Below are 8,584 nucleotides of genomic sequence, written 5' to 3'. Positions count from 1 at the left end.
CATGTATTCAATTCTCTCAAAAATATGAGTATTGTTTTTCCTGATTCTTCCTCACCAATTCACTGTCTGTTCTCTGGGTTACTAATGCATGCCTTCATTAATTAATCAAATACTTTGAGTACTTAGTGCTAGAAACTTAGCCTCAATACTACACAGTTTAATATTCAGTATTGCTCACAAATCTTTTACCAACACTGTTGGACTCATAATAGTGCTCAATTAGTATGTGTTCATCCTTGGTTGAGAATAATAGCAATAACAATAGTTATATTAGTAGTAGTAGTAATAGCTGACATTTATTGTGTACTTACTATGTGCAAGCCACTGTTCTAAGAGCATTACAAGTATTAACTTAGTTGATCCTCACAACACCACTATGAAATATGCTTATCCTCATTTTATAGATGAGAAAACTAAGATCAGAGAAAGTATGTCGTGTGCCCAAAGTCACAGAGCTAGTGAGTGTTAGAAGAGAAGGAATAATAGCAACTTAAATATGATCAATTTAGTTTTTCCATGCTGATTTATAAAGGTATAATCATAACATTAATAGTAACAAGTATCACTTGTTGAGTATCCTCACTGTACCAAAAGCTAAACTCAGCCCCCTTACATGATCTCATTAATTCTCACAATAATTTGTTATGCTGGGTACTATATTTCCAACTTAAAAGCAAGGAAACTGAGGCACATAGAGGTTAACCAACTTGCCTAAATAGATTATAAGTGGCAGGCTGAGGTATGAACCTAAATACATCTGACCTCAACATCTATGCTCTGCCATAACACCCTGTTACTTCCCTGTAGATTTCACCAGCCCTTTGGCATTGATGCTTTTCCTTGTTAAATCCTAATTTTTCTCCTACTCCCCTCCCTCTCTTCCTCTTCCCCCTCCTCCTGCTTCTTCTTTTTACTGCCTTTCATTACAGGATGTGATGGGAAATAAAACCTATCAAGTTCAACCTTCCAATGTGCAATGACATCAAGGAAAGAGAGGTCATCACTGGTTGGAGTGACAGTATTGTATGCTCCATAGAAATTTTTTATCCATACTATTCTGCTCTCTGTGTATGTCACCATAAGTGATTGGGTGTAGTACAGGAAGAAAAAGTGAGTGTGACCATGGACCCTGCTAGTAGGACTCTGGTGAATATCAAGACAGTCTCTTCTCCCACCAATCCTTCAGATTATTCACTTCCTCCTTGTTTCCTGAGAGTAGAAGTTACCAGCTGGATCCCTCTCTGTATTCTCTGCTGCATCCGTTGCTCTAACTAGTGAAAAGTAAGCACCACATAATGCTTTCAGAACCATTGTGGGGAAAGTACAATTATGACCATCAGTAAGTATTACTTTACAGTTTATAATGTCATTTAATTAAATAATAGTTAAAACTTTACACTTTTAGTATGAGTTACCATATGTAGCTAAATCTTGGGCACCCAAATGGCATTTAGTTAACTTTTTGCTTATATAACTGCAAAGCAATTTGTAAACTGAAAAGTGTAGAGATGCCCCTTGCAAAGCTACTTTCTGAATCACCAGGGTGGAATTTAAAAAACTATTATGGGGGACTTCCCTGGTGGCGCAGTGGTTAAGAATCCGCCTGCCAATGCAGGGGACGTGGGTTGGAGCCCTGGACTGGGAAGATCCCACATGCCACAGAGCAACTAAGTCTGTGCGCCACAACTACTGAGCCCACGCATGCCACAACTATTGAAGCCCGTGTGCTCTAGGGCCCATGTGCCGCAACTAGTGAGCCCACATGCTGCAACTACTGAAGCCTGCATGCCTAGAGCCCGTGCTCTGCAACAAGAGAAGCCACCACAATAAGAAGCCTGCACACCTCAACGAAGAGTAGCCCCCCTCTCGCTGCAACTAGAAAAAGCCTACATGCAGCAATGAAGACCCAACACAGCCAAAAAATCAAAAAATAAAAACTAGTATGCACACAAATGACTGAGATGATACAAGTGAAAAAAATCAACAATGTAAATGGATTTTTATATTAACCAGGGAGGAATTTAAAAAGCTAGTATGCACAGAAATGACTGAGAGATGGTACAAGTGAAAAAAATCAGAGATGTAGATGGATTTTTATATTAATTTACAAACAGTAAAATTCACTCTTTACAGTGTACAGTTCTATGCATTTTGACAAATGCACATAGTTGTATAACCATTACCACAAACAAGACACACCACAGTTCCATCAACCTCCCCCAGATCTCTTTGGTTACCCTCTGGGACTCAGACTTTCCCCCTACCCTTAGTTCCTGGCTACCACTGATATGTATTCTATCTCTATAGTTTTAGATATGTATTCTATCTCTATAGTTTTACATCATATAAATGAAATCACATGGTATATAGTCTATTTTTTTTCTACATAAGTTACCATCATGAATTTTCAGTTGAATATGGCCCAACTCTGAAATTTCAGCACTTTTTAATATACAAATTGTAACTTCTTAAAAAAATTTTTAATTTTAAGATAACTCAATAGTTTTATAATAGAAAAAGAACACAGATTGAGTACTTGGACTTATGTCAAATAGCACCTTATATTTTAGCACTCAGTAATTAGCAGTCAGTAATTAAAGAGAACAATTTTTAAAACATAATTTAAATTCTCAAAAGTTTTTATTAATTGAAATTAGTTGTACAATATTATGTTAGTTTCAGATGTACTACATGATTTGACATTTGCATAATTAGGAAATTATCACCATAAGCCTAGTAAACATCTGTCCCCATACCAAGTTATTACAATATTATTGACCATATTCCTTATTCTGTATATTATATCTCTGTGACTTATTTATTATATAACTTCAGGTTAGTACCTCTTAATCCCCTTCACCTATTTCCCCCCACTGAACCTCCCTCCACTCTGGCAACCACCAGTTTTTTCTCTATATCTACGAGTCCGTTTTTGTTTTTTTTCTTCTACATTCCACATATAAGTGAGATCATGTGATATTTGTCGTTGTCTGATTCATTTTACTTAGTATCATATCCTCTAGATCCATCCATATTATTGCAAATGTCAAAATTTCATTTTTTAAAAATGTCTGAGTAACATTCCACTGTGTGTGTATATATACATATATATATGCCACATATTCTTATTTTTTAATTTTTTTTTATTAATTTATTTTTGGCTGTGTTGGGTCTTTGTTGCTGCATGTGGGCTTTCTCTAGTTGTGGTGAGCAGGGGGCTACTCTTCATTGCAGTGCCTGGGCTTCTCATTGCGTTGTTTTCTCTTGTTGCAGAGCATGGGGTCTAGGCGCACAGGCTTCAGTAGTTGTGGTGCATGGGCTCAGTAGTTGTGGCTTGCAGGCTCTAGAGCACAGGCTCAGTAGTTGTGGCACACAGGTTTAGTTGCTCCACGGCATGTGAGATCTTCCCAGACCAGGGCTCGAACCCATGTCCCCTGCATTGGCAGGCAGATTCTTAACCACTGCGCCACCAGGAAAGCCCCTATGCCACATATTCTTTATCCACTTGTCTATCAATAGACATTTAGGTTGCTTCCACATCCTGCCTATTGTAAATAATGCTGCATGAGCATTGGAATGCATATGTCTTATTGAATTAGTGTTATTGTTTTCTTTGAGTAGATAACCAGAAGTGAAATTGTTGGATCATATGGCAGTTCTATTTCTAATTTTTTGAGGACCCTCCATACTGTTTTCCATAGTGGTTGTACCAATTTACATTCCCATCAATAGTACACAATGGTTCCCTTTTCTCCATATCCTTGCTAGCATTTGTTATTTCTTGTCCTTTTGGTGATAGCCATTCTGAGAGGTGTGAGGTGTTATCTTACTGTGGTTTTGATTTGCATTTCCCTGATGGGTAATGATGTGGAGCATCTTTTCATGTGTCCGTTGGCCATCTGCATGTCTTCTTTAGGACAATGTCTATTCAGTTCCTCTGCCCAATTTTTAATTCAGTTGTTTGTTTTTGATGTTGAGTTGTATGAATTTTTTGTATATTTTGGATATTAACCCCTTATTGGATATATGTTTGCAAATATCTTCTCTCATTCGGTAAGTGCCTTTTCATTTTGTTGATAGTTTCCTTCAATGTGCAAAAGCTGTGTAGTTTGATGTAGTCCAATTTGTTTATTTTTGCTTTTGTCTCTGTCACCTGAGGACACATATCCAAAAAAGTACTTCTAAGACTGATGTTAAATATTGCATTGCCTATTTTTTTTTCTAGGAGTTTTATGACTTCAAGTCTTAACATTTAAGTGTTTAATCTATTCTGAGTTTACTTTTGTATATGTTGTGAGAAACTAGTCCAGTTTGATTCTTTTGCATGCAGCTGTCCAGTTTTTCCCATTGCATATTCTTGTCTCATTTGTCATAGATTAATTGACCAAGTAAGTGTGGGTTTATTTCTGAGCAATCCACTCTGTTGCATTGATGAATGTGTGTCTGTTTTTGTGCCAGTATCATACTATTTTAATTACTGTAACTTTATAGTGTAGTTTTAAGTCAAGGCCTGTGATAACTCCAGCTCTCTTCTCCTTTCTAAAGATTGTTTTGGTTATTCAGGGTCTTTTGTTTTTCCTTAAAAAATTTAGAAATATTTGTTATATTGCTCTGAAAAATGTCATGGGTATTTTGAAAAGGATTGCATTGAATCTGTAGATTGCCTTGGGTAGTATGGTCATTTTAACAATATTAATTCTTGCAATCAATTAGCATAGCATATCTTTTCACTTGTTTGTGTCACCCACAATTTCTTTAATCAGTGCCTTACAGTTTTTTTAGTGTAAGTCTTTTACCTCCTTGGTTAGATTTATTTCTAGGTATTTTATTCTTTTTGATGCAATTGTAAATATAATTGTATTATTAATTTCTTTCCCTGATAGTTCATTTTTAGTGTATAGAAATGCAACAGATTTCTGTATATTAATTTGTATCCTGCAGCTTTACTAAATTTGTCTATTAGTCTAATAGTTTTTTGGTGTCATCTTTAGGATTTCTTATATATAGCATCATGTTATCGACAAACAGTGACAGTTTCACTCTTTCTTCCCCATTTGGAATTTTTAAATTTCATTTTCTTATTTGATTGCTATGGTTACAAGTTTCAATACTATGTTGAATAAAAATGGTGAGAGTAGGCATCCTTGTCTTGTCCCTGATCTTAGATGAAATGCTTTCAGCTTTTCACCATTGAATATGATGTTGGCTCTAAGTCTCTGATATATAGCCTTTATTATGTGAGGTATGTTTCCTCTATACTTCTTTTGTTGAGTTTTATATAAATGGATGTTGGATTTTGTCAAAAACTTTTTCTGCACCTATTGAGACGATAATATAATTTTCATTCTTCAGTTTGCTAATGTGGTATTTGAGATTTTTCTTATTTTCTGAGGAAGGCTTGTATTACTATAAACTTCTCTCTTAGAACTGCTTTTCCTAAGTCCCATAGATTTTGGTCCAAAATGGAGACATTTTCATTTGTCTCCAGATATTTTTTGATTTCCTCTTTGATTTCTTCAGTGACCCATTGATTGTTTAGCAGCATATTGTTTAGTCTCCATATGTTTGTGTTTTTGGCAGTTTTTTTCTTGTAGTTGATTTCTAGTCTCATAGTATTGTGGTCGAACAAATGCTTGATATGATTTCAATCTTCTCAAATTTACTGAGACTTTTTTGTGGCCTAGCACATGCTCTATGCTGAAGAATGTTCTATGTGCTCTTGAAAATAATGTGTATTCTCCTGCTTTTAGGTGGAATGCTCTATATACAGCTATTAAGTCCATCTGGTCTAATGTGTCATTTAAGGCCAGTGTTTCCTTACTGATTTTCTGTCTGGATGATCTGTCCATTGATGTAAGTGGAGTGTTAAAGTTTCCTACCACTATTGTGTTACTGTTAAGTTCTCCCTTTATGTCTGTTAATATTTGCTTTATGTATTTAGGTGCTTCAATGTTGGGTCATATTTATTTAAAATTGTTACAACTTCTTGTTGGATCTATCCCTTTAGCATTTATGTAATGTCCTTCTTTGTCTCTTGTTACAGTCTTTGTTTTAAAGTCTATTTTGTCTGATACAAGTATTGTGACTCCAGCTTTCTTTTGATTTCAGTTTGCATGGAATACCTTTTTTCCATCTCCTTGCTTTCAGTCTGTGTGTGTCTTTAAATCTGAACTGAGTCTCTCATAGGCAAGCGTACATGTGTCTTATTTTTTTATCCACTCAGCCACTCTCAGTCTTGATTGGAGCACTTAGTACATTTACATTTAAAGTAATTATTGATAGGTATGTACTTATTGACAGTTTGTTAATTGTTTTCAGGTTGCTTTCATAGTTTATTTTTGTTCATTTCTTCTTTTGCTCTCTTCCCATGTGATTTGATGGCTATCTTTAGTATTATTTATGGATTCCTTTCTCTTTTGTGTATCTATTATAGGTTTTTGGCTTGTGGCTACCATTAAGTTTATATATAGTGATCTATCTATCTATCTATCATCATCATCATCTATCATCATCTATGTATCATCTCTGATTAAGTTGCCGATCTCTTAATGACAAATGCATTTGAACAACCCTACACTTTTATTCCCCTCCTCCCATGATTACTATTTTTAACATATATTTTACAACCTTTTGTTTTGTGTATCCTTTACTTATTGTGGCTATAAATTATTTTACTACTTTTGTCTTTTAACCTTCCTACTAGCTTTATAGGTGATTGATCTACTTCCTTGACTGTATGTTTGCCTTTACTAATGAGATTTTTTTCTTTCATAATTTTCATATTTCTAGTTGTCTTTTCTTTTTCACTTGGAGAGGTCCCTCTAACATTTCTTATAAAGCCAGTTTAGTGGTGCTGAACTCTTTTAGCTTTTGCTGGCTGTAAAACCATTTATCTCTCCTTTAAATCTGAATGATAACCTTGCCAGGTAGAATTCTTGATTGTAGGTTTTTGCCTTTCATCCCTTTGAATATATCATGCCACTCTCTTCTAGCCTGAAAATTTTCTGCTGAAAATATCAGCTGACAGCCTTACGAGGATTCATTTGCATGTGACTTTTTTCTCTTGCTGCCTTTAAAATTCATGTTTCTGACTTTTGGCATTTAATTATGATGTGCCTTGGTGTGGATCTTTCTTTGGGACTCTCTGTGATTCCTGGACCTGGCTGTCTGTTTCTTTTCCCAGGTTAGGGAAGTTTTTACCTCTTATTTCTTCGAATAATTTCTCTGCACCTTTCTCTCTGTCTCTTCTCCTTCTGGGACCCCTATAATGAGAATGTTAGTATGCTTGATGTTGTCCCAGAGGTCTCTTAAACCATCCTCAATTAAAAAAACTTTTTTTTTTTCCTGTTCATCTTGGTAATTTCCACTATTGTCTTTCAGTTCATGGATCCAGTCCTCTGTATCTTCTAATCTACTGCTGATTCCTTTTAGTGTATTTTTTACTTCAGTTATTGTATTCTTCAGCTCTATTTGGTTCTCCTTTATATCTTCTCTTTGTTAAACTTCTCACTGTGTTCATCGATTCTTCTCCCAAGTTCATTGAGCATCTTTGTGATCATTACCTTGAACTCTTTATCAGTTAGATTGCTTATATCCACTTCACTTTGTTCTTCTCCTAGGGTTTTGTCTTGTTCCTTTGTTAAGAACATATTCCTCTGTCTCATTTTGCCTAATTATGTTTATTTCCATGTATTTGGTACGTCGGTTACGTTTCCCAGTCTTGAAGAAGTGGCTTTATATAGGAGATGTCCTGTGGAGCCCAGCAGCACACTCCCCTCTGGTCACCTGAGCTATATGCTCTACAAGTGCCCCCTATGTGGGCTGCATGGGTCATTCTCTTCTGGTGGGACCAACTACTGTGGGCATGTTCTCTGGCTTAGTTGGCTGCCAGGCCCTGTCTTGTGTAGTAGCTGCTGGCTCACTGGTGGGGGGGCTGAGTCTTAGCTCAGCTAGCTACAAGGCCTTGGGTGCCCTAGGGCTAGTGTCAGCTTGCAAGTGGGTGGGGCCAAGTCCCAGGGAATCCTGTGGTTGGTGCCATCCTGAGACTTGTGCCATCCACTGGTGGGAGGGGCAGGGTCTCAGTATGGCTCTCTGGAGGGTCCACTTCAGCTAGTGCTGGTCCATTGGTGAAAGGGGTCAGATTCTGGCTGGCTGGCTACAGGGTTAGGGATGCCCAGGACTAATAGGCTAGAGAGAGGACTCCAAAATGGCATTTGCCAGCACCAGTATCCTTGTGGTAGAAAGAGCTCCTGAAAATGACTGCTGCCAGCATGTATGGCCCCAGGGGGAGTCCCAGTTGTCTCCTTTCTTTCCATGAGGCTCTACAAGTTCAGTACGTGGGCATGATCCAGGCTTTTTTCAATTTGCTGTCTCTGTGCTGGGACTTGGAGCACGAGATTTTGCACACACTCTTTAAGGGCAAAATCTTTGTTTCCTACAGCCTTCCAGTTCTCCCATGTGGAGGCCTTTCTGGCCTTCGAAGCCAGTCATTCTGGGGGCTCACCTTTCCAGTACAGGACCCCTGGGCTAGGGAGCCTGATGTGGAGCTAAGAACATTTGCTCCTTGGGGAGAACTTCTGCAATT

The sequence above is a fragment of the Pseudorca crassidens genome, chromosome 17 (genome assembly GCF_039906515.1).
Source record: "Pseudorca crassidens isolate mPseCra1 chromosome 17, mPseCra1.hap1, whole genome shotgun sequence".
NCBI classification, from domain to species: domain Eukaryota; kingdom Metazoa; phylum Chordata; class Mammalia; order Artiodactyla; family Delphinidae; genus Pseudorca; species Pseudorca crassidens.
This window is presented reverse-complemented; position numbering follows the sequence as displayed.